At 30.8% G+C, this 25,690-nt stretch overlaps 1 long non-coding RNA gene across 1 annotated transcript; it reads left to right on the top strand.

Annotated features, from left to right (window-relative positions):
- Positions 1-231: 231 nt before the first annotated feature.
- LOC129907447 (uncharacterized) lies at positions 232-1,536 on the top strand. Its single transcript, XR_008771033.1, has 3 exons — positions 232-823; positions 881-1,020; positions 1,082-1,536. It is a non-coding gene; the product is annotated as an uncharacterized LOC129907447 (long non-coding RNA).
- The last annotated feature ends 24,154 nt before the right edge of the window (positions 1,537-25,690 follow it).

The following is a 25,690-nucleotide window of genomic DNA, read 5'->3' as shown; positions in this document are numbered from 1 at the left end:
AAGGGGAAGATGCTCACGAAGGGAACTGAATTTTCTGAGGGCAATACAGTTTCGTTTCAAAATTATTCCTCTTTTTGACGTTAGTTCCTAGAAAATTTAAAAGTGGAACGTGATTGGGCACAACAGTGTTTAGCCACCGCATGTGATTTTTCAATCGATTGAAAAATCACTGTGTAGCCAGGCACATAGACTTTAAAGTATTTTTAATTACCGACGTTTGAAAAAAAAAATAATCGAAATCGGAGCTGTTCGGTCGGGTTCCCTACCCTGCAAACCAAACCGCAGTAGTTTAGGGGAAATTACAACCACCAACAAAGTCTATACTTTGTAGGTGTATGTGTTTCCTTATTTACCAAAATCTCACCCCTCAAAATTTTGTAGTTTTGTTTCTCCTGAAAAAAAAAACTCTTTGGTAAATAAACTCTATGGTAATGGAGGAAAAGAGCGCGATGTATGCAATGCAGAAAGTTTTGTCTCTTTTGTAATGGCGGCGTGCCATTGATTTGACTTTTCCTGCATTTTATATTTTCTAGTGAAACCTTGATAGCCACAGCAACATATTAGTTAAGAAAAAAAACATTTATGTGCTCCATTTGATAGATAAATAGAACAATTTAACTTAAAAAAATAAATAATCTTTTCAGTGTTATTTGTGAAAACTATTTTGTAAAAAAACAATCTACCGCACAAATTCTTTGGCACGCCACATAAATTCCACCACCATTTCCACCATCAAAATGCACAGCCTCAGCCTTGTGCATTTAGAAAAAAAATCATACAAAAATGACACAAAAACCACCACCAATTGATTTGGAAAATAAAGGTATGTTTATTTTAAAATTGATAAATTATATAGTTGTTGATGTTTTTTGTCTTCTAGTGGAGATCAATTCCAGACATCAATGACTGAGTTTACAGTTCAAAAGGTTCCTCCACGCTATCCAGAACGAGTGAAATGAATCTTATGTTTAATAGAGACTTCAATACTTGAGTGTGATCCACATTCCACAGGCTTGTAGTGTAAGTTAATAAGATTCCCTTCTGCGCTTTGTGAAGCTGATAGTATTATTTTTTTTCTCAGGGGTGCACCCTCCGATGTTGATGTGTTCGCTCTAATCCTAGACAAAAACAACATTCAACAATTCTATATCGGGTATAAAAATGACGTCAGAGACTCCTTGCTCGCCACAGTATTGGATACAGTCCCTTCGAGTGACAATCAAGATGTGCACGTTCGTATTACAAACACATTGCGAGGCATGCATTTTGTTCCCCTCAACAGTTGTGTGGATAGATATGATTTTAGAGAATTTCAACGCCAACATTTCTCTGAGTGGTCTTAAGTAAAGTGTCACATAAGACGTATGTTTTGATATTATATAATTCGACTGAATAAATCTAAATCTCTAACCAAAGTTTCAACTTCAGAGTTTATTTGTAATTTCATGTGTAATTTCAAAAGGTTTAGATTCACAAGGAACTAACTACTTCTTTTACGTACAAATTTCACCACATAATTACGTACTTCCAGATTCGAACCCGAGTCGAACTTTATGTACGAATTTAGTACTCAATATACTAAATAGATTCTATTCAAGTACTTTTCATTTTAAAATAAACCTAAATATGAACTTTTTATACTTATCAAGCTCAGTATCTCCTGAAAAATCTGCACAACTGATAAATAACGACTTTCAAAACTGAAAACAGTAGTTTAATCCTAAATATTCTATTTGCGTCAAAAATTTTAGACCCTGCTATGTACTTGTAAAGCTCTTTAAGCTTGATAGAAACTATTAACACTTTTTAAGCTAGATTCAGACTACTAAAACACCAAACACTTTTGAAGTCCTAAATATTCTTCATGTGTCGAAAATCTTTAACCCCTCAATTTGTACTCTTATTTCTTGGTTGAGGCTATTTAAACTCCAAATACTAGCTAAGTCCTAAAAATACAAGTTTAGACAGGAACTTGGGCATGGTCATTTTCACGTGCAATTCATTCGACATTGTCATTCGGCGAGTGCGGATCGTTTCGGTTTCGGTTAAAATTTTGTTTTGATTTTTGAAATAAACGATGAAAATGTGAAAAAAAATTATTTTTGTGAAAAAAATACAAACAAAAAGTACAAGTGATAGTGAATGAAAATAAGAATTAATATTTAAGTTAAAAAAGAGCAAGACAAAATAAAAGATAACGTAATATTCGTGTAGATTAAAATAAATATAATCATTATTACAAATTAAATTATACTCTGTGCATGAATTTGCATGCACGATTCGAAAAAGTGGTTTTCGTCATGACTTTCGTCGGTCTGTGCGGGCGTTGCGGTCGGTTCGTGTCGGTGCGTCCGTTCGTGACTTCATCTGAACAAGAAGCTGCAGCCTAAACGAGTAGACGCATTTTCTTTAAAATTGGTGCGGATGATTTTTTTGTAATTTGCGAATTTGTGAATTTTTTTTGTAATATGTATTTTAGAGAAAGGGCCATACAATTTTTTTTTTTCAAATAATTGCAATTTTCTCGAAAACGGCTCTAATTTTTTTGATAAAATTTATTATGGTGGTACTACACTGTCATTAATCCTAACAAAACTAAGGCATTCCCAAGTTTCTATAAAAAATAATTTAAAATAGTACCGATAATATTAGAGGATATATGAACATTATTTACTTATTCAAAATTTTACATTATTCGAATGGTTATTATAACTAATAAAATATGTAATTTGAAGCCATTACGTGCGACACAGTCGTGCATTTTATTTGTTTTTACATGAATGGACTTGCTGGTTAAATAATTTCAAATATTCCGGAGTTGTATGAGGATACAATAAAGTGGGACATTATTGGATTAACCAGAATTAATCCTTTTCTTTTCCATTGATAACGTCGGAAAACTGATCTGTGTATTTATGTTAACTACTATGTCTGTGGCGCCAGCCGCCGATGGATTCTAGCAAATTTTTTTTTTAAATAAAAATCAATGACAAAATTATTAAGTAAGCAGTCGATATTAACAAAAGGGCTTCTTTAATAATTTTTTCTGATTTTCATAATGATATTATATTAATGATATTAAAATATTCAATTTATTCAACCTGAGCATTAATTTATTAGCTGTGTTTTATTTTATTCGTGATCCAGATCAGTGATCAGATCATTGTTTTTATTAGCTTTACAAAAAAAGCAGGATTTTGTTTTGTTAGTGTTGCAAATAAATGCAATGATCTGATCTGGATCTAGAGCAAAATAAAACACAGCTATTATAGCTTAATTAGAATTTGTAGGACATAGTTAGTATATTAAGACCCTAGTGAGAACAACAGGGCCTATAGAATTTTTGGAAAATTGTAGAATACATAAGACCAAATGAGATTTTGTAGTATATTAAGGTTCTAATAAGGGTTTAATCATATTTTTTTTGGTCCTAAATAACTACCCAAAATGGGATTTTTTCCGATAACCGACTATTTGCGGTCTTAAGTAGAGGTTATTTCCTTTAGAAATTTAGTGATATTTATGACCTATTGAATCTAAACAAAGTATATTTGGGTTTTAAATAGGATTTAAATAGTGCCAAATGTTCGACTCGGGAAGTTTCAGTGATTATTCTGTAGCTAAAAAAGTACTGGCAAATGTACATCAGAAGCACTTCCAGATGTGCTTCGCTGATGTACTTTCGAAGTACATTTTTCTGTACTTTTAATGGAGGGGAAATTTATTTCATCTTGCATGCGAGAAAGAGATAGCTGCTTCACGTATTCTTATATACAGAATATATAGAACTGAGTTTTTTCCCGAGCTCTTATCTTTTTTCAGTGGAAAAGAAGTACTTCTTTTACGTACATATTTTACCGGTTTGTTCTGTAGTTCTGCGTTTGCTGGGTAATATTGCCATTTTTTTAGCTTTAGTTACTCCACTATGTAAACAAAAAATATTTTGTTTACATTTCTCCTTCCCTATTTCCAACCTTTCAAATTTAAACATATGATTTCGGTTTTATCTCTTAATTTAAGTTTAAGTTTATTTAAGTTTAAGGTTATTTATTAACAATAACGGTTTGAACAGTAAGATTACATCTTTTATATTACTTAAATATAGTGTAAAGTTAGCATTGATTAAGAAAACAAAAAAAAAAGATAAATTTTAATGAGCAAATCTTTGTGGGAGTTGGGATTTAGGAATAGGATCAAAGTTGGATTAGTGCTAATGTTGGACTGGGAGGGATGAGAAATGAAGAAAAATTGCAGTAAAACTTTTTAAAGTTTACAATTAATTTGATTACTGATGGGAGAGAATTCCAGAGTCTGACAGCACGAATACATAACCCATTTCGTGAATACCTATACAGAGAAAAATAGACCACATAAAATAGAACAAAAACAATAAGATTTCTCTATGGTTTTCATCCAAGAAGGAAACTTTATTAAAACAATCGGGTTTTTCTTATTGTTTTAAGATCTGCACTTGTAGGGTTTTGAAAAAAAAAAAAAAAAACGACGACCAGGCCGGGAATTGAACTGGAGACTTCAAATCATTAGACGCACACCTTACCACCTGAACCAACCTGCTATGATAATATTGATCGCGATTATTGTTCTAGTGCCAAGTTGCAAAAAAAATTAATTTTTCACTCAAATTTTAATAAGATTTTCTCTATAAAAATAATAAGAAATCCTTATGGTAAAACCTTATTAATCGTTTCTTTAAATAAGATTTCCTTATAAAACATATGGGCAGTAAAACAATAAGGCAATATGTTTACTGGTCATATTTTTCTCTGTGTAGTACAATGATCAACCACATTAATTTTGTCATCTCGCAGATGACAAAATTGGCCGGAATGATGCAGAAATCAAACATTTTTTTTATATAGGAATGATTTGTGATTTAGCCGGGTTCAAGAGTAGTCCATTGGCTATAGACCAAGCGTTTATTTGACGTAGATCTTCATTCATGGGGAGCGAAAGATCATCCAGCTGATTGAAGGGCTTTGATAGATGGAGTTGAACACCGTCAGCATATAGATAATAGATGGACTGGGGCATGTGGACAGCAAGACGGCAGATCATTGATAAACAGACAGAAAAGTATTGGTCCGAGAATAGATCCCTGTCGGACCCCTTGCACAACAGGTTTAGAAAGTGAGTATCTACCATCAAACACTTTCTGCGATCTACCAGACAGATAATCAGCAAGGCGTTTGCATGCCCGTTCACCAAAACCAAAGAAGCATTGCAGTTTGCGCTGTAAAATATTATGGTTTACTTTATCGAAGGCCTTCGACAATCGAGCAAGCAGAAGAGATTTCAATAACCCTTCTCATAGTCCACCCTAATGTCCTATGGTTAGCTCTAAAGCCAGATTGTTTTATGTAATCCAGCCTTTTAAAGTGATAATAATATTTTTCTCCCTCTTACACACGTATTTTATCCCTTCATTCTACCTTCCAAAGCTGGAATAAAGCTACCACAGCGCACCCTAGTTAAAGGAAGCGGACCTAATAAATGCACGTTCATGATAGTACTATTAATACAGTCAAATAAGGAGAAAAAAGGGGTAAATCTCGGAATGAATGCTAATAGAATTTTTTTTTGCTCAAAACCTTCGTTTTGGCATTCTATAAAGTCTAGAAAAATCTCATGTCCGCAGGTCGCGAGTTTCAAGATCAAAGCGCGAAATGGGGGTTTTCAAAATTAGAAAAAAAGACGATGGTATTATATACACTAGAGTGACCGCAACTCCCATAGAAAAAATTTTTTGTCGAATTTTTTTGGGGGGAACCCCATAAAATGTTCCGCATTTGCAGATTTTTAGATAACCAAAATTTCAGCTCGATTGGATAAGTCTAAATGGTGCCGACACTCGCTCAAAGTATCAAAAATCTCTGTTTTTTCACTGTTTTTCGCAAAAAATTAGCTCTAGTTTCCAAACAGAGGGGGTTATTTTCACTTTTTATATATTAAATTAAAGGTAGTGTTGTTACACATAACTCAGATGCATAGTTTAGTTTTACTAATAAAAAAAAATACTGTTATCAATTTAAATTTTCAGTACTCACCTCAAAAAGAGCTGAAGAGCAAACTCGATTTAAAATGAAACTTTCTATGTTATAGAAAGGTATCTAATCGAAATGCTTCTCGTATAATATATAATAAAATTTTATCAACAGTAATAATAGGTGTGTTTTTTATTACAACCGGTCTTAACTTGACAAAAAAAACGCAGTCTGGGCTAAGCAATTTACATGTTAAATACAACAACACCTTAGCCCCTTGGGCTTAGTTGTTTAGCCCGGAGATTTCTCTGGGCTTAACTTTTTGAAGAGTTTTAAATGTGTGCTACCAAACTAATTTTTTCATAAATTGTTTAGAATTTGTTTAAAAACGTGAAAACTCACGTTTGGAAGGACAAAATGTATTAAAATAGTTTTGCTAGCATACATTTTTGTATCTCTTTGTAAAACATATATGAAAAATACAAGAAAATGACGAAAGCGAAAAATATGACAACTCTAAATTTTTGTTGTGTCTGCTGTTTTCGGAACATTCAATATAGGGTAGAAGGGGGAGGATTTGCCAGGATTTAGGAAAATGGACTTAACGCAAAGTTTTTACGTTTCTTTTAATTTTTTTATATCTGATATTATTATTGACTTTATTATCTTCACTTAAATATTTTTTTCATCTTGATATATTAATTATTTCTATTTTTAATAATTTATTCAAAAAAACGAAAAGTGATGTGGCAAAGCCTCCCCAGGTGGGAGGCTTTGCCACGGGGGTGGGGAGGGATTGCCAGTTACCTAAATATCAAAGTTAATACAAATAAAACCAATAATCATAAACAAAACTTCTTTTTAGCTGAAAATACGAAGAAGGGACTGATTTTTAAGGAAATCTGCCATCCTCTTTTGGGGAAGCTCGTTTCTGGCAAATGTACCCCATGGGGTGCATTTGCCAGAGCAAAACCTACCCAAAAACAAATGGCAAACGCACCCCACAAGCTAATCTTTCAAAAATTAACTTATAACTTTTTTATAAGTTAGACAGTAAAAAAATCGCTTCTACACAGCATAGTACACATAATTTTGAAAAGATATTTGTATCAAAAATTAATTTAACACGACAAATACCTACAATTTACGACGGTTATGTACCTTCATATTTTGGTTCTCAACTTTAAAAAACTAACACAAGCGTCTTATTTATTTCGTGTCCAGCCAAAAGCTGTCCAACTTTGTGCAAAGTTTTCAATCATAAATGTGCAACAGAAAATGATTTTTCTGTATTTAATATTCTGTTGGTTTGGAAAAAAACCTGGACTGGCAAAGGTACCCCACTGGCAAATGCTCCCCCTTCTACCCTACAGTGCTGCCAAGATTTCAGGTTAACCCCCAATGCGTTTTTTTTGTCCAGTTAAGACCGGTGGTAGTAAAAAACACACCTAATATATAATAATATATAATAATTTTATCAACAATAGAGGCACAGAGTAAAATTGACTGAAAAAAAAAACAAAAAGGGCACCCATTGGGGGTAGAATGCTGCTATGTTTTTTTTTTATAAAAAAGAAAAAATAAAATGCAGTTGTAAAATACATATTTGTTGTTTTTTATGAAGTTTGAGCTTCACGAGTCGTTTCGTTGGTAGTTCAATAATTTAATTAAAATAAACTCGCGCTTTTTGCTAATTTTACTTTGTATGTAAAATAAATTAACTTAAAATAAAATGTGAGTATTAATTCTGTTGCCTTTATTGTTTTAATATTAAAAGAAGTTGTAATCATTTTAAGTGTTTTCAGCTGATTGAAAATAGACACAAGTTTTCTCAAAGCACCTCCAAATCTATTGCCCGGAAATCCGCATTTTGAAGAAGGCTTTAAAAAAGTGCAATCACTAAAAGTGTTAATGACATGGCAGAAAGAGGAGTCAAATTAATAACCAATTTTAATAACCTTTTAACTAAAGATGAGGAACAAAAACAATATGTGCTTCAAGTAGTCAGTGAGTGCCGAAAATTGTATCCTGATGCTTCCAAAACTACTTTAAGTAAATCTCTTGACATATTTTTTTTTAGTAATTACTTCATTAGTTATGTTTTAGAAATGTAATGGGGACTTCTTACGAGTCGATTTTTGCCGTGCGGCGAAGCTTTTCGATTCGTGTGAACGTAATTCGCAGGCGACTAAAGTGACAATCCCTATAGAAAAATCCTAGTTCATATCGTGCGGCTAAAATCGACTCGTGAAAAGTAGACATAAGACGATATTAAGTATTTTGTTTTTTTTTAGAAATCTGTTAAATGTTCCTTTTTTTTGTTAAAACAGTTAAAAAAAAAAGTTTAATTTTAAATCGAGTTTGCTCTTCAGCTCTTTTTGAGGTGAGTACTGAAAATTTAAATTGATGACAATATTTTGTTTTTTTAGTAATACTAAACAAATTTAGCATCTGAGTTATGTGTAACAACACTACCTTTAATTTAATATATAAAAAGTGAAAATAACCCCCTCTGTTTGGAAGCTAGAGCTAATTTTATGCGAAAAACAGTGAAAAAACAAAAATTTTTGATACTTTGAGCGAGTGTCGGCACCATTTAGACTTATCCAATCGAACTTAAATGTTGGCTATCTAAAAATCTGCAAAGGCGGAACATTTTATGGGGTTCCCCCGACCAAATTTCGAAAATCGATTTCTCGCGGTCACTCTAATATACACATATGATACATGATTTCAAGGTATTTTTTAATGCTGATTAAAATCAAGGCAATCTGACGTCTCTGAAAAAAGTTATACCTGATTTTCATCTTTCAACCCATATTATTATAACAGTTGCTAACTTACTACCGAAAAACACTTAAAAGTTATGGTAGCGGAACCAAATTTTATATGAAGGTTTTAAGATACATTATCATTCAGAATCAAAACAATGCAACGCCAAAAACATTCATATTTATGACAAAATGGTATTTTTTGAGAAAAGGGGAAATTTTGGGATGTGCACTAAAAAACATCCAGGTACAATCTTGGAATTAGTGCTAATAGGCTAATTTTTTGGTTTCCATGTTTTTTTGGATATTCTATAATTTATGTCAAAAATCTAAAAAAATCTCATGTCCGCTATTATAAGCTACGAAATTTTTAAAGTGTTTGTGTACTCATCCAATTATTGTAGAAAATTATAAAAAAAAAGAAATTAATAAAATTTATTCATTCGTGGTTGTAGTGAACGAAAACATAAGATGATAAAATTTAAAATACACTGAACGAAAAAAAGTCAATATTTTATGAACTGGTTGCGATAGAACTTTTTTCTATCTGTTTTTAGAACAATCATAAGTGTAGCTATCAGCCGTTTTAGGGTTGTCCATTCTCTTTCGGACACCCTGTATTATATTCGGACCTATTCTAAACAAAAAATACCAGGGAATTGGTTTCGGGAGAAGGGCCCCAATCGGAAAAATAGCGAAAATTTCCATTTTTTTTTTACTTTCCCCATATTCTTAACCGTTGAGGAACGAAATTCAAGCTAAAAAAATAATGAAATTTCAGGAACTTTTCAGTTAGGAGTTTTTTTTCAGAATAGGTCTGATTACGACGATTACAACTAAACTTCAACTTTTTGAATCGTTGTTATACCTAAGAAACGGTGGGTCTTAGGAAAAAAAAGTGTCATGACACTTTTTATATATAATAATCTGGTCTACAATTCTTGCATTGAAAATTTTTTGATAAGATTTTTTGAAAAACCAGTTTTTGTGACCTTTGACCTTTTTTTCCAGGCCTTGGATCAATGAGGACTTTTTAGATTTAATTTATGATGGTGTTTCCAACAATCCTACCAATTTTCAGCTTGTTGGGAATTAATGTAACCTCACCCCCTTATATTAGGCTAATTTGACCGGACTATGAACGAAAAAAAGCTAATATTTTATGAACTGGTTGAGATAGATTTTTTTTCTTTTCGGTTTCAGAGCAGTCATATGTGCACCTATCAGCCATTTCAGGTTTATCCATTTTCTACCGGACACCCTGTATATGTATACAAGGCTAATAATAAATAAAATTAATTTATTGTGGTTTTAACTATTTACCGTACGTGGGGTACCGGGTACACAGTTACCCATTAAACACAACAAGCAATACAAACACTGCGAATAACGTTGGGTACGGTGCTGGTATCTTAAAAACAGTCATTAAGTTAAATAGTTAAATTAAGTTAATAGTTTATAGTCATTAAGTTAATAAGTTAAATTTTAGTCGCAAATCTTTGACGGACACCCTGTATATCCTTTCTTTTTTGCGCCTCAAATTTTTTAGTTTAGTTAATGTTTGATGACAAGAGTATTCTGAAACACAATTTAAATGGCTCTTCTTAATGGAAAAACTTTCATTCTTTATTTGAACAATCCATTCAAGTTACATCTGCTCAAACTTGCCAAGAGTAGGCAATCAATAAATGCGAGACCATTAGAAAAAAGATTTAATGGAATGCAAGTGCAATAATTTGTTTACCCTTTACAGAGAGGATATGGGTATTGTGTTAAGTGCCCTAAATAAAATGATCACATTGCGAACTGTCATTTCCTTTACACCCTCGCCAAATACATAGGGTTAGTGTACTGGATATCATCGGTTAGTATTAAGTCAGGTTTTTGGTAATCATTTATCCTTAATATGATGTGGTTCTTTGAAAATGAGTGAATGAAATATGTACTCGTTGTGTTTTGTATTTAAGTTGTGAGGGTAGAAATCTGTATGACATTTATTTATATTTCTGAATGTCAGTTCAGTTGTTGTAGTTTTGTTTTATTTATTAACAAGAATGTGCTCTGGTTGTTCGCATACACGAATTCTAAGGAGAGGGTATAAAATCATTTAGAGTGGTGTGCCGGATTTCGACCAACGACAGTGACTTTGGTTAATGTTCTATTGAACACAGTCGGCTTTCGCAGTAATCTAAATTTCCTCAATAGATCCTTTCGAATTAAATGTATAATGGGGGAATTTTGTAAGAAGTGTTTAGCCCATGTGGAAATGTAGATTAAGATTTCGCGGAGATTTAATGTTTTGTGTGTGTTCTTTATTCAATTCTTCGGTGAATTCTAAAGGTATACTTAACAGAATGTAATGCCCTGCAGATATCAAAGTATTGATAATTACTTGCACCATTGAATAGCTTGTGGTGATTCTGATACGTAAAAATAGTGGCGTTTTTTCTTGCTTTTTATATACATATGTAGGGTAGAGTTGCCTAATTCCGGCCCTCTCCAGTAGCCGGCCACCTTTCAGAAAAATCGTTATTACTAGTGATTTCGTAGGATTTATTCCAAATGTTTACTCTTATTCTGTTTTTTTAAATGTCTCTCCTAAAATTACAATATTCTTATTATTCTTGTTATTCAGTTTTCTTAGAAAAAAATAAGTTTTTATGAAGTGATCCAACCAGGCATGGGTTTTTTTTAATTTTACTGCCGAAACCTACTATCGTAATTAGTGTTTTGTGGAAACAATTTCAGAGCTAATTCTTTGAAATGTTGTTTTTCTTATTAAATATATATTATTCTTCAAATAAAATAGGTTTTAAATAGGAAAAAGATGTTGTAAGACCAGGTTTTCGTCCTTGATGTTTGTGGGTGTGACTACACACTATTGTGTAGTATCAGTTCTCAAAATATCTGTCACAAATCTAGAAATCGCAGCTTTGTTTATTTATTCTGAGGCGCTTATACTGTCCGAAGACCGTAGTAAACGTTGAACAGATAAACGAACAAAGGTATTAAACAAAAGAAAATTGAATCACCAACAAAGACGAATGAAAAGACGTTTTGTTGTATTTTCAAATATAAATATAAACAATTTTATTAATAAAATAATTGAGAAATTTAAATTACGTTAAATGAAATGATTTGGCAACCATAAACTGCGTTGAACTACTTTTTGTAAAATACTTAGGCGCTTTGAAGAAAACGTCGTAAATAATAAAAAAAATAACACTGTGCAAGTTTTTTGAAAAAAATTTTTGAGACAGGTTCGCGATTAACTGTTTCGCCCTGTTTCGGACCCGAGAAATCGATTGGCGTCATTAGTTTTTCGATTTATCGGTTCGACTTCGAACAAAATTTTTTTTGAAAGATTTTCAATTATTTTGAGAATTTTCCACTTGTTTTAGTCATTTTTCAACCAAAAACAATATTTATATTGCTAATTATTCTGCTCAAACGTTATTTGCTACCAGTAGAAAGACATTAAAAACAATTTTGAACAATTTATTTGAAAATTTAGTGATTTTTTTTGAAAAAATTTAAAAAATCGAAATTTTTTACATTGTTTATCGTTTTTTTTCGCTGTTTTTGTTCTCTTTTGCACAAATACATAGCATGTTTTCTATTAAAAATTAATTTAACTGTTAATTTAGTGTTGGTTAAACTTCGACCTTCAATCGACAGCATCGATAACAAAAAAATATCGAGTATATCGATACTTCACAAAACTATCGATAGTTTCAATACTTCCAAATTATTTCACCACAAGGCTACCGATATTATCGATAATTTTTTTCTCAAAACTATCGATAATGGAAACTATCGATATCTACCAAACACTATGTTAATTCGTTGTTTATATCCAATGTCAAACGAAAACTTAACTTCTAGTTCAAATTGTGTTTAATTAATTTCAAAGCTATCGATAATATCGGTAGCCTTCTGGTAAATTAATTTGGAAGTATTGAAACTATCGATAGTCTTGTAAAGTATCGATATACTCGATATTTTTTTGTTATCGATGCTATCGATAGACTGTCGAAGTTTAACCAACACTAAATTAACAGTAAAATTAATATTTAATGGAAAACATGCAATGTATTTGTGCAAAAGAGAACAAAAACAGCGAAAAAACGATAAACAATGTAAAAAATTTCGATTTTTATTAAATTTTTCAAAAAAAATCACTAAATTTTCAAATAAATTGTTCAAGATTGTTTATAATGTCTTTCAACAGGTAGAAAATAACGTTTGAGCAGAATTTTAGCAATATAAATATTGTTTTTGGTTGAAAAATGACTAAAAAAAGTGGAAAATTCTCAAAATAATTGAAAATCTTTCAAAAAAAATTTTGTTCGAAGTCGTACCGATAAATCGAAAAACTAATGACGCCAATCGATTTCTCGGGTCCGAAATAGGGCGAAACAGTTAATCGCGCGCCTGTCAAGAATTTCGACTTGCACAGTGTAATTAAACGATTCAAGGTTGGCTTATAATTAAAGCCCCTCCCCCTAGTGTGATACTTTTTTGAGAACGTTAGCGCTAGGCAACCTTTGCTCAATGAAATATCAAACAAGAGTGATTTGTTTTGAATCAAGCTCTGCCTTTTATATGATTTTTTGAAATAATTTTAAATCAATGAAATATATGATTACAAACATAAATTATTTTAAAGTGATTAAACATGAAGTATTAATTTAGAATATTGAACATTTTAATGAGAATTATATGAATTAACAGTAAATGAATGTCTTATAATGTGAATTTTGGTTATTTTAAAGGGAGAAACAAAGGCCGGATTTAGGAGAATCGGACTTTTTTATACAAAAACTTAAATCAAATATTTTTGGGAACTATAATTAACTATTATTTTAACCATACCAAAAAATTATTAAATAAAGTACATTTTATTTCAAGAATTATTCGAAAATGTTGATATTTGACGTTTCTAGGCTTTATTTTATGATCCTTAAGGGGCATTTGAAAATTCCTCTTATGCCCCATAGGGGACATTTTCAAATGCCCCATACGGAAATTCCCTGCGTGGGGCAGTTGAAATGTGACCGCAGTATAAAATATAGACTGTTAAGGATGGTGGGGCTAGTGTTCTTGTTTGGTGATGTTTTTCTTGGTATGGTGTGGGGCCATTTCATTGGATAGAGGGTATTATGGACCTTCTTAAGTACAAGGAAATCCTAAGGGACACTATTTTACCTTTTACTGAAAATGAAATGCCTTTAGAGTGGACATTTCTACAGGATAACGATCCAAAACATAAGACTAAGTCTGTGAAACAATTGCTATCCGTCCAAAAAATCGGTGTTATGGAATTGCCAAGCCAGTTCCCAGATCTGAATCCTATTGAGGACTTGTAGAGTGACGTGGGAAAAGCGATTAATAGGTCTGATACCTCAAATTTGGACAAACTTTGGCGGGAATTTCGACGAGCTTTGTACTCAGTACCTTTTGAACGATTTCGGAGTCTTTTTACGTCTATTAACCACTGGTTTTATTCTGTGATAAATAATAAAGGTTACCCAACCAAATATTAGTTATTTTCTTTTAACTGTGTTAAAATTTTTGTTAATTTGTTTTTGTTTTTAGGAAGTGTGCTATTTATTTTGTCCTAAAAAATTTGAGCTGTATTAATGATTTTGTTGTTAGTTTTTGTTAAAGAATTCAATGTACTTAATTTCTTTTTTAATAAATCAAATATATCTGTGTTCTTACTTCTTCATTAATAAAACAGCTCTTTTAAGTTAAAAAAAGTGTGAAAAACTTTCATTTTAGAAATTTTAGGGTACATGTGCTATTTATTTTGTCGCCACTGTAAGTATTATGTGGTAAATGTTCATTTTTTTTAAATCACCATTAAGACCCATTTCCTGAAGCCTGGTACGCTGCTCGCGCTAAATTTTAGCTGAGATAAAATTCCCATACAAGTTATCGATAACTTGTATGGGATCCATTTTATCTCGGCTAAAAATTTTCGATAATTTGTATGGGAGCTAAAATTTAGCGCGAGCAGCGTACCAGGCTTGAAACAAAACTTAAATATTATTTAAGTAGAACACAAAATCTTATTCCCTACTTTTTCCTTTCCCGAGTCGAAATTCTGTGGCCACAACCAATAACCGCTTAAGTGAGTTAAGATAAAATTTTTTGAGAGGTCTTATGATGCTTCCCAATGCTAAATCTACATCTTTTTAATTTTTTAACTATTAAAAACGATAGATTAAAACTATCTAGATCGAGTTAAGAAAAGATTGAGTTGTTTTTGAGGCAAATTAAAAAATGCGGAGCATTATTGTAAAACTAAATTTTGTTTTTTTTTTTTCGACTTAAGCGGTTATTGATTGAGGCCACAGAATTTATGTACGAATTTTGAACTCAAAGTATGTACTTTATAGAATCTATTTAAATACTTTTCATCTTAAAATGAACCTAAATTAGAACTTTGTATACTTGGTAAACTCAGTATCTCCTGTGAAACCTTCACGACTAATGATTTACGACTTTTAAAACTGAAAACACTAGTTAAATCCTAAATATTCTATTTGTGTCCACAATCTTAGACCTTACTATCATAGCCGTATTTAGGGGGGGGGGGGGTTTGGGTGTTTAACCCCCCCCCCCCCCGACATTTTTTTCAGAAAATCAAAAGATACCTATATTATAAACATATACAAGTCTAATATGTGCAGCACTAAATGATTTGTTTTTGTATTTTAGTGATTTTATTACCTATATGAAAATCTCCCTTAAAATCACTACCAATTTTGCATCATTGCAGAAGCTGTCGATGAAGTTTGTATAAAGGAAAACAAAAATTGGTTGGTCCATTACAAAGAGTTTTTATCTCTTTGACCATTTCCTTAAGCACTATGTTAACACCTTAAAATGCTCTTTTAAGAACCCTTTAAATACCACAAGTACTTATGCAGGGTTTTTGGTGCCGGGACTAAACTATGCTTTTTCAAAGAGTTACGGTGGCCGAACTCGAATCCAAAGACGGACTTATTCGATAACATCTCGTTTTTGAAATATTACCCTTAAATCTATTTAAATCTTTCAGACATCTTTTTTACTGTCCGAGATATCTTCAGTTGCTTATTACCCACTTTTGTTCTATGTTAACCTTAAATCCAGTATGTAAGGGAAAATAAATGTATCGATTTATTCAGAGACTGTAGTACCTACCAACGCTAGGAAATAACCTCGAAAACTGGTAAAAAGCGGGATTTTCGATATTCTAACGGGAATATCTCAAAAACGCGATGTGATAGAATTTTTCTGAGTTTTCGAGCTCGAGCTCGAGCTCAGCATATAAAAAACCTTTAGAAAAGTATATCTTTGTTTCTGTAACAAAAACCTTGTTGGCCATACTCAAAATAAAAAAAATGCGATTATACTTTTGCAATGGAAGAAAAACTTGTTTTTATTTCTAAAAATTATAAGAGAAAGTTACGGGACATTTTGTTCTTCTCAATATTCTTGTTTTTTGATCCCCTTTAATAAAAAAATAGTAGGGTGTTGTTGCAATACTCGGTTTTATATAAATAGCATTTTTATATGGTGCGATTATACTTTTGCAAAGCACTGTATTTACAACATTTCGTTATTATATTGTTTCAAATTATAAAATTAAACAATTTCAGTTTATTGTTCAATTTCAAAGTGAAGTATAACACTGGTCAACAAAATTAAACTTCTTTTTTAATTAATTAAGTTTTGTCTCTCTAAATCCGTTTAAATCTTTTAAATATCTATTTTCTTCCTCGAGAAATCATAACTTGAAATCAAAGTGTTTGGGGCATCTCATATTTATTTGCTTTTAATAGCAAATATCGAATAGTTCTGTACCAATCGCTTTCAAATTTTGACAAAATTCTTTTAGAAACTGTTACAAATTTAATTTAAAAAAAAAAATAAGTAAACGCTAAAAAATAACTTTGAAAACTCGTAAAAATCGGCATATTCGATTTTCTAAAGGGAATATCTCCAAAACGTGATGTGATAGAATTTTTCTGACTTCGGATTCGAGCTCAGCCTATAGAAAAGTATACCCTGGTTTCTGTAACAAAAACCTTGTTGACCAGTGTAATTAGCTCATGTGAAACAACTTGGATTGTTTAAAATTTTGGTTTTTAAGTATTACTAATTTCATTTAGAACTCAATAGATAGAATGTACCTGTCAATTTTCTGCTACAAAATTTCAGTGCAAGAAAAAGTCCATTTTGCAATGTTTTATATATTAAATTGTAAGAAATAATTTTTTTATAAAGCCTTAAAATGGTTAAAATTTGTTTCTTAAAAAAAATTTTCTTGCTCGCTAACGCTCGCAATTTATATCAACCAAACTTATCACTCTTTGTACCTACAAAACTAGAGATGCCGCTGAATATTCGGCCATTTTTAAATTCGTTTACCGTAAGCAGGGCTTTTTAAACTTTTAACTACGAATTCCTCTCCTAAAAAATACTTAAAAAGGATATTGGCAAATTTTTCGCTTCTACACAGTTCAAATGACTATTTGATTTAGCGGGATTTAGAATCGACTGCAGTTACATATAGTTGATACAAAGTATTGTGATTTCTAAAAAAAAATTTGGTCTGAGCTAACCCCCCCCGAAACGAAATCCTAGCTACGGCTATGCTTACTATGTACTTAATAGGCTCTTTAAACTTGGTAGATACTATTAACACTATTTAAGCTAGGTTGAATCTATTGAAACTCAAACTTTTTTAATATTCTTCATGTGCCTAGAATGTTTAACCCCTGAATTTGTACTCTTTAATCTAGGTTGAGACTTTCAAAACTACAAATGCTAGTTAAGTCCTTAGAGGATATAATATATGGAGTGCTTGTTCCTATACCTAATACATTGTAACGCCATATGCATGGATAGGGGTCGCTGCCGACGGCTGATTATCTTTCATCTCTTTCTTTCTTTCGTTTTTCAATATGAGTCCGGTACCGCAACTGTCAATAAATAAAAATGGAGGCATGTACTCATCGAAAAACTTAAAGAAACTAGAGCTCTCTATAAAAGCTTCACGGAACTAACAGCACAAGCACTCCATATATTATATCCTCTAAGGTTAAGTCTTTAAAATTCATGCTCAGACAGGAAACTCCTTGGCCACTTGGTACTTTTATATGGCATTCGAAGTAGGTCGTTCGGGAGTGCGGATCGGTTTCGGTATTAAAAAATAAAATTAAAAAAAATTCAAAGTTAAGAAAATTAATTCTTTAGCTTTTTCTAACTTTTGAATAAAAAGTAAACAAAAAATCTAATGTACATGTAGGTACATAATATTAGTTTAGTGAAAAAAAAACAGCGTTCGCTACGTCATGTACTCGTACCTATGTAGGGTCAATGTGGGTAAATGTAAACAATTTCATGTCTTTTTTTTCTTTCGACTTTAGATTTTTTTATGTTTTCACGGAACAACTTGAATGGTATCTTCAAATGCAAATATGAAATGATGGCAATTCTTCTTTATAAATATAAACAAATATTTCCCAAATTGTTTACATTACTGTCAAATATGGCATGTTTACAAATACCCCACCATGTTTGTGTTTTTTTTGCAAATTCTGGGTAAATGTAAACGGTGGTATAAAATTTAGAATTTCCTCTTTATCATATGGATAACAACTTGAAAAACGTTCAAGAAGGTATTTGACAAAAACTTTTTCAAATTCCAATAAAAGTTTTTGTTTTCTTCCTTTCTATTCTTATATAGGCGCCCAATATGCATCCTGAGCAGCTCTGAACGTAATATTTTTTGTTTTTTTACGTCAAAGGCCGATTTTGCAACATGTGACTCCGCGGCACTTTAGCAGTAGTAATTGACTAAAAATATGTTATTTTTATTAAAACCAATAATTTCACCAAAAATGTATGTTTATATTTACCCCCAGAATACGTTGTTTACATTTACCCATTATGAAAAATATTCTGGGGTAAATGTAAACACATGCAAATCGACATAAATGTCCTGTATTTTAAAATTTGCTTGTATCACATAGAATCTACATCAAAATTAAAAACAAAAAAATATTTGCAAATTATACTGACTTTATTGAATCTGCAAAAATATTTAATTTTTCTGAAAGACTAACGACTTGTTTGGCACTTTAAAAAATTATCTTTCACGGAAAATACGCTCGTCGAATGAATTCTCTCTTGACAGCAATGAGCTTGACGTATAAGTTAAAAGATACATGCGTCCGCGATTTGTACTTATGTATGCATCAAATAGATTTAACTGAGCCATGTTATGAGCCATGTTTTCATTTACCCCTGTTTACATTTACCCACATTGACCCTATACGTAATATACAAAAAGTGTGAAAAAATTGTGAAATTAAATATGAAGAACAAAAGTGAAAGTGAAAGAAAATAAAAAATTATAAAAAATTAATATTTTAGTGAAAATAAAAAAATAAACAAATAAGTACTTCGGAGTGTCTCTTTTTTCTGAACGTGTCCGACCACGTTCAGAGGAGCGCGTTCGTTTGTTGTGGTTTCTTAATAATGTCATATAGAATGTATGCCTAAAATTTTGTTATTGAATTTTGACTATTTGGCCTCATATATTTATATATATATATATTTTAATATTAAAGTTCAAATAGTCAAACTTGTAAGAAATTTAACATAGGTAATTAAAACAAATTGATGCACACATTTTTCATTGATTTAATTTTTGCAATGTAGTATTTTTTTTTTAATTTTTTGTAATAAAATTTCTCAATACAAATTTTTATTATTTGCAAAAAATATCCTTCTCTAATTGTAAGGGAAATTAATATTTTTTTCTTAACAAAATAAAAGTGCTTGATAAAATAAAAAAAAAATTATTTGACGGCAAAATAAATTGTTTGTTTTTTTTTTTAAAGTTTGGGGTAAGTAGACGTAAAGTGACTTGGGACTTACAATAAGAACCATATCGGAGTCAGCATTACTTAAATCACTAGTTATTCTTTTTGTTTGACATTATTTGTCAAAGAGTAAGTTAACTGTTCTAAATAATATATTCGTGTCGTGTGTTCTTTTTTGATTTAAATATGTACAAATGTATGTACATATACATATAAATAGCAGAAATGTAAATTATTATTTTTTTAATGCATTTGTCCAAATCATTATAAATCAAAAAAATTATTACAAATCAAAAAAATACATTTGCATTAAAAAAAAACATTTATTGCAAACAAAAAAAAAATTGCATTACAAATTTTCACTGCAACTAAAAAATACCTGCACCGAAAAAAAAAATTTAATGCTTCAAAAATTTTTTTTTCAACATCCGTCGAACCTCCCACAACGTTGGCTATTTGAACACACATTAGGTTCATACAGTTGAAATAACCAATGTATGGTAAAATCTCCAAAATTGTAAGAAACTCGAAAATTCAAAAAAATTTTAATCACACATTTTGCATTGATTTATTTTCCAATGAAAATCCCCTTCAACAACAACAAATATTTTTTTAATTCGAATGCACCCCCTTTCAATTGAAAATTATGCCTAAATTTGAAATTTGAACTTTAACGTTCATATTATTAACAACTCCACGTTAAGGTAAATTTCAGTATGATTCATAGTTCATTAATGCATATGTATTATGTATAATTTTTATTCATTTTAGTAAACCTGAAAATTAATTTATAAACGAATTAGAAAATGAGTTAGTAGATCCTAGTAAGGATATTCAGACCCTAAAGAGAACAAAAAGGCCTATAGAAGTCTTAGAAATATGTAGAATAAATAGGACTTAATGAGTTTTTGTAGAATATTTAGGTTCTAAGAAGGGTTTAACGATAATATTTTTGGTCCTAAATAACTACCCAAAATGGGATTTTTTCCGATAACCGACTATTTGAGGTCTTAAGTAGAGGTTATTTTCTTTACAAAATAGATGATATTTAGGGCCTATTAAATTTAAACGGAGAATATTTGGATTTAAAATAGGTTTTAAATAGTCCCAATTGTTCGACTCGGGTTGCGTAAACTGTCATATAAGGTTTCATGTAGAACTTAAATAGGTACTTAAGTTTCGTTTCAGCAAACAGCTCTTAGAAAAATAATAAAGCCTTCATTCATAAATGTATGTGAGTGTTAACAGAAAAAAAAATATTTTTACCCATTTTATGTTTGAGTTTTATTATTGAGTTTTCGAATTAGGATTTTAACATTAGATAGGTATGTAGTATAAAAAAATATAATCAATATAATGACCGATGTCAATTAAAATTGCTTATTCCGAAAACAAAATTAGTTTTTTTCTATCAGCTCTAGTTTTTTAATAATTCTAAATAAAAAGGCATACAAATTAAATACAAAATTTGTTTATATTTTTTTTTGTTTTTTTTTTTTATTTTATTTTTAAATATAAACATAAAATTCGAAATAAATTTTTCTAGCTAAACTTTAAAAACGCATGTGATTAAAAAAATAAAACAGCATGATATTAATCCAAAAATGATTAAATTTTATTTTAGTTTCAAATATTTTTGTATTAATAACAATACAGAAAATATAAAAAATATAATCAAAAGTGTTAATATCTATGTACATACAGGGTGTCCCAAAAGTCAACGTCGAAACTACTACGGAACCTTGCATAACCTTGCTAACAAGTGCATTCAAAAATTTTAACTCAGCTGCATCAGTTTTAAAACTAATATCACTTCTTTCCCCAACTAAAAACTCGAAATTTTTACATGACCCGAATTCAATGAACCGTAGTGTAAAAAAAATGAATTACGATATTTCGGCAAGTTACCTTAAAAGTTGGTGTGTTCAATTCTCTTTTTAAAATGGTACAACATTGTTGGGAATATTCCATAAATGACGGAAATATATTTTATTATTATGTAATTTTTCCATATTACCTATTTAATTTTTCTTTTCTTGAACTGAATTTGTATTTTTTGGAAGTAGTAAAGTGCTGATTTTTGAAACAAGCTTAAATAATACTCTGAAGGTAATAGTTGGTAGAATACTTTTTAGCATAGATTAATGAACGAAAATAGTAGAAAAACTTATGTTTTATTAGTTTTACTTTATAATTCAGTATATTTAATTTCCTAGGTTTCCTATTATAAATAGACTTTACAATTCTAAGTTCTCTATTAGACTATAGCAGTTGGCTATTACACGGTGACGCTTGAGGCTTGACTCTTTTTGAAATTCAATGAGTTAGAGGGGGACGCCAACATGATTTCTCTCTTACCCACTCATGGAATTTCTTTTGTTTATCCCCCCTAGTACGGGAAATTTAGATTTTATTATATGGGGTCTGGGAAAAAATTTCGGAATGTATTTTGACTTCAGGACTCGAAAGAGTATCACGACCCGAGTCAAAAACCACACAATCGCACCTAGAGTCATTTGGCCGCCATTTTGATTACTCATTCAGTTTATTTAATTTCTTAGGTTACTACTTATTACAAATAGTCTTTACAATTCTAAGTTCTCTATTAGAGTGCTATCACAAATAATTATATATCAGTAGGAAAATCGCTACAGATCGAGATAGAGGCAGACAGACAAAATTATTGCGAGACCCAATTTTTCGATTTTTGTTATCTCGAGTTCGATTTTTTTACGAATCCTCAACTTGTCCCTAAATCGTAAACCGCAAGTAAAAAAAAGAATTTGAAATTAAAAAGAATATTTTTTGGAAAAACAAATTTAATTGAAAAAAAAAACGTTTATTGCAACTGAAAAAAATTGCATCAATAAACAAAATTGTATTACAACTGAAAAATATTTGCAATAAAAAAAAAAAATTATTATTGCAACTAAAATTGTAAGAAGTTCGAATATTTTCAATACAAATATTATCCAGCTGCAATAGTATTTTTGTAATGCAAAACATTATCAAGTATTACAACTGAAAAATATTTGCATTAAAAAAAAAATAATTATTGCAACTAAAATCGTAAGAAGTTCGAATATTTTCAATAAAAATATTTTTCAGGTGCAATAGTATTTTTGTAATGCAAGTTGCAGTAAATATTTGTTTTAAAAAAATGAAGATCACCTGTTTGAATGCAATTCAAATGTAAACAAAAACATGAATGGAATTCGCCAATTCTTTCTCTCTACTCTATCTAAGAACCTGCTTACCTACCTATCCATCTACCTAAATGTTCACAGATTTAAGCGACCCATACACATACATACCAGACACCAAACTTGTGTGCACAGCCGAGGGAACACACAAGTGTCTTGTCTATGGGCCGCCTTACGAACGCAGACGTCATGTCGCCCAACGACATCGGCTTAATAAGTCTGTTCAGCGAGGATTTTTCTAGATCAGAACAGGACAGCACAGTTTCGTGAGAAACGTCAGATCAAGTTAGAACAGTCATTTAAACGTCAGTTGTCAAAATAAAAAAAAAAAACAAACAAATTGTAAATTATATGAATTTTTTGCTTATCGGTTCTCGTTAGTTTTATCTATTTTTTGAGTTTTTACTGCGGAAAATATAATTAAAAATTGTTTTTAGTTAGAAAAACCACGAGCACCCGAGAAATATTCGCACAATTAAATCAAAACAAAAAGAAAAAAAATGACAGCTTTGCTTTTGACACTTCTCACGAGTCTGTTCTAACCTGATCTGACTCAAAACCAAGAACAGAAAATCCTGTTCTAAACTGTTCTAGTTTTGTCAATGAACAGGAAACTAGAACAGTTCAGCACAGAAAAAATCTCAATGAACAGCAAAAAGCTGTACTTTTCTGCCTAGAACAGTCCAGCACAGCGTCAGTGAACAGACTTAATGTATACACAGATACCTAAGAATAAGAAGTACAGGACAGGAATGGATGTATGTCACTTTTATAGTGTAGGATAGCGTGGAAAAAAAACTGTCAAAAATAAATCCAACGCTGTCATTCGAGCCATTCTCGTGTGTGATAGAATTAAAACCAAAGTGTAATTCAAATTCAAAAACCCTGAAAAATCATTCCTTAACACAATTGCAAAAACTTTTAAAGAATTAAGTAGTGAGAAACTAAGTCTTAGTTAATAAAAAACAAATAAAACAATAATGACTTGCTGTGTAAAATTGTGCAATAGATATTTTTATAACCATTCAGAGACCCTTTCCTTTCACATGTGAATACACTTTATTTGCAACATAAATGTATGAAAAGTGAATTTATTCATATAAATAGATTATTGTAGAATAATTTATTATTGTTTTCTGGTAGAATTAAGTCATACAAATAGTAAAATTTGTTAAAATAAGTGTCCTTTTTTCTTGGATATTTTCAATCCACAGCTGGCAAATTGAAAATCTCACAAACAGGGGTGTATTTATTTTTGTTTGGTAATGGTAAGGCGCTGCAACCACCGGGCGCCCTTAGGTGAAATTTTTCTTTCCATTTGTTATGTTTTTTCTCGCTAGCGCAAGTTTAATGTGAAAAAGAGTATATAAATTGTTTTATAGATCAAAAAATTAAGCTTTTTTTAAATTTTCCATCCAGAATATGTTTGAAAATTTCCACTTAAGTACCTACTTTTACACTTTTAAGCCAATGTAGTTAATGCTTAAATGCCAATATTTTATTTTTTTTTATTTACAAAAAAAAATTATATAACGTGTTTCATAAAAAATATAAATGTTCACGTAGATAAAACGTTGCGCCTTGCGAACAACCATCTTACTGCACTCCGTCCCTGGTTCAATGCATATGTGTTTGTGTAACTAACACTACTTTGTAAAAATGAAAAAAATGCCGCACTGAATTCTTCAAACACCCATTCCGGTACTTCTTATTCTTAGGCAGATACGCACACTACATGGTATAAAAAGAGAAGGTGTGATCATTATAAGAAAAAACTCTGTATCGAGAACTGTCAAAACTTAAAAATGGCTACTTAAGGTTTAAACAGCTGCCCATCGAAATTGTTGTTGTAAACAAATTTGTCTTGGAAATTGTTGTTGCTTTTGACTTTGCCAAATATTAAACGTCAAAACCTTACTACCCCATTTTGTAAGATGGCGGCTCTAATGATCATACCTTGTCTTTTTATACTATGCGCACACTATGCTCATAAGTGTGGTCCACGTTATAAGACAAAAAAATAAACCATATAATTCATTAGTTCCCCACGCATTATTTTGCTACAGACATTAATACCAACACATGATGAAAGTTTTAGCCCTCAAAAGTAAAAGGAAGAGGGCGCTCATCAGCTTTGGAATATTAGACTTTGTTACCCTTAACCTTAATATCTGATTATATTGTATTAGGACTTGGCTTGAGGTTGGAATTTGGCTTAAACATGATAAGCATGCATGCTCCCGACAACCATGTAAATTTTCATTTCATTTCATTTCATTTATTTAGGTATAGTAGAAAGTGAATAATATATACAATATGATATTCTTAAAATAAGTGCTGAAGACAATGCTTATTCAACTTTAATATTATTTTATAGTGTAACAGAATAATCTTAATTTTTAACATTCAATTTTGGGAAAGCTTTAGTTCATATGAAAACCCATTGACAATTTTTATAAAAAATTTTTTTATTTTTTTTTTTTTTTTGTGTAACTTAAAACTAAATAAAAATACTTATAAACTAAGTAGGCTAAAGTTCACCTATGAGTGGATTTTCTGAAAAAGTGCATTTATCAAAAAACTTGTTTGCTAGGGTATTTAATTTATCTAAAACAAATTCAACGTTCGACATATTATGTAGATCGGAGGTGGAGAAATGCCATGGTAAGTCAAGAATCATTTTAAGAACTTTATTTTGTACGACTTGTAGTTTTTTGATATGCGTTTGTGCGCATTTATACCAAACAGGAGCACCGTAGACAATAATAGCCTGGAATATTACTTTAAATAGTATGAGCTTATTTTCCAAACTAAGCGTGGATCTTCGG

Source organism: Episyrphus balteatus, chromosome 1 (assembly GCF_945859705.1).
Source record: "Episyrphus balteatus chromosome 1, idEpiBalt1.1, whole genome shotgun sequence".
NCBI classification, from domain to species: Eukaryota; Metazoa; Arthropoda; class Insecta; order Diptera; family Syrphidae; genus Episyrphus; species Episyrphus balteatus.
This window is presented reverse-complemented; position numbering and strand designations above follow the sequence as displayed.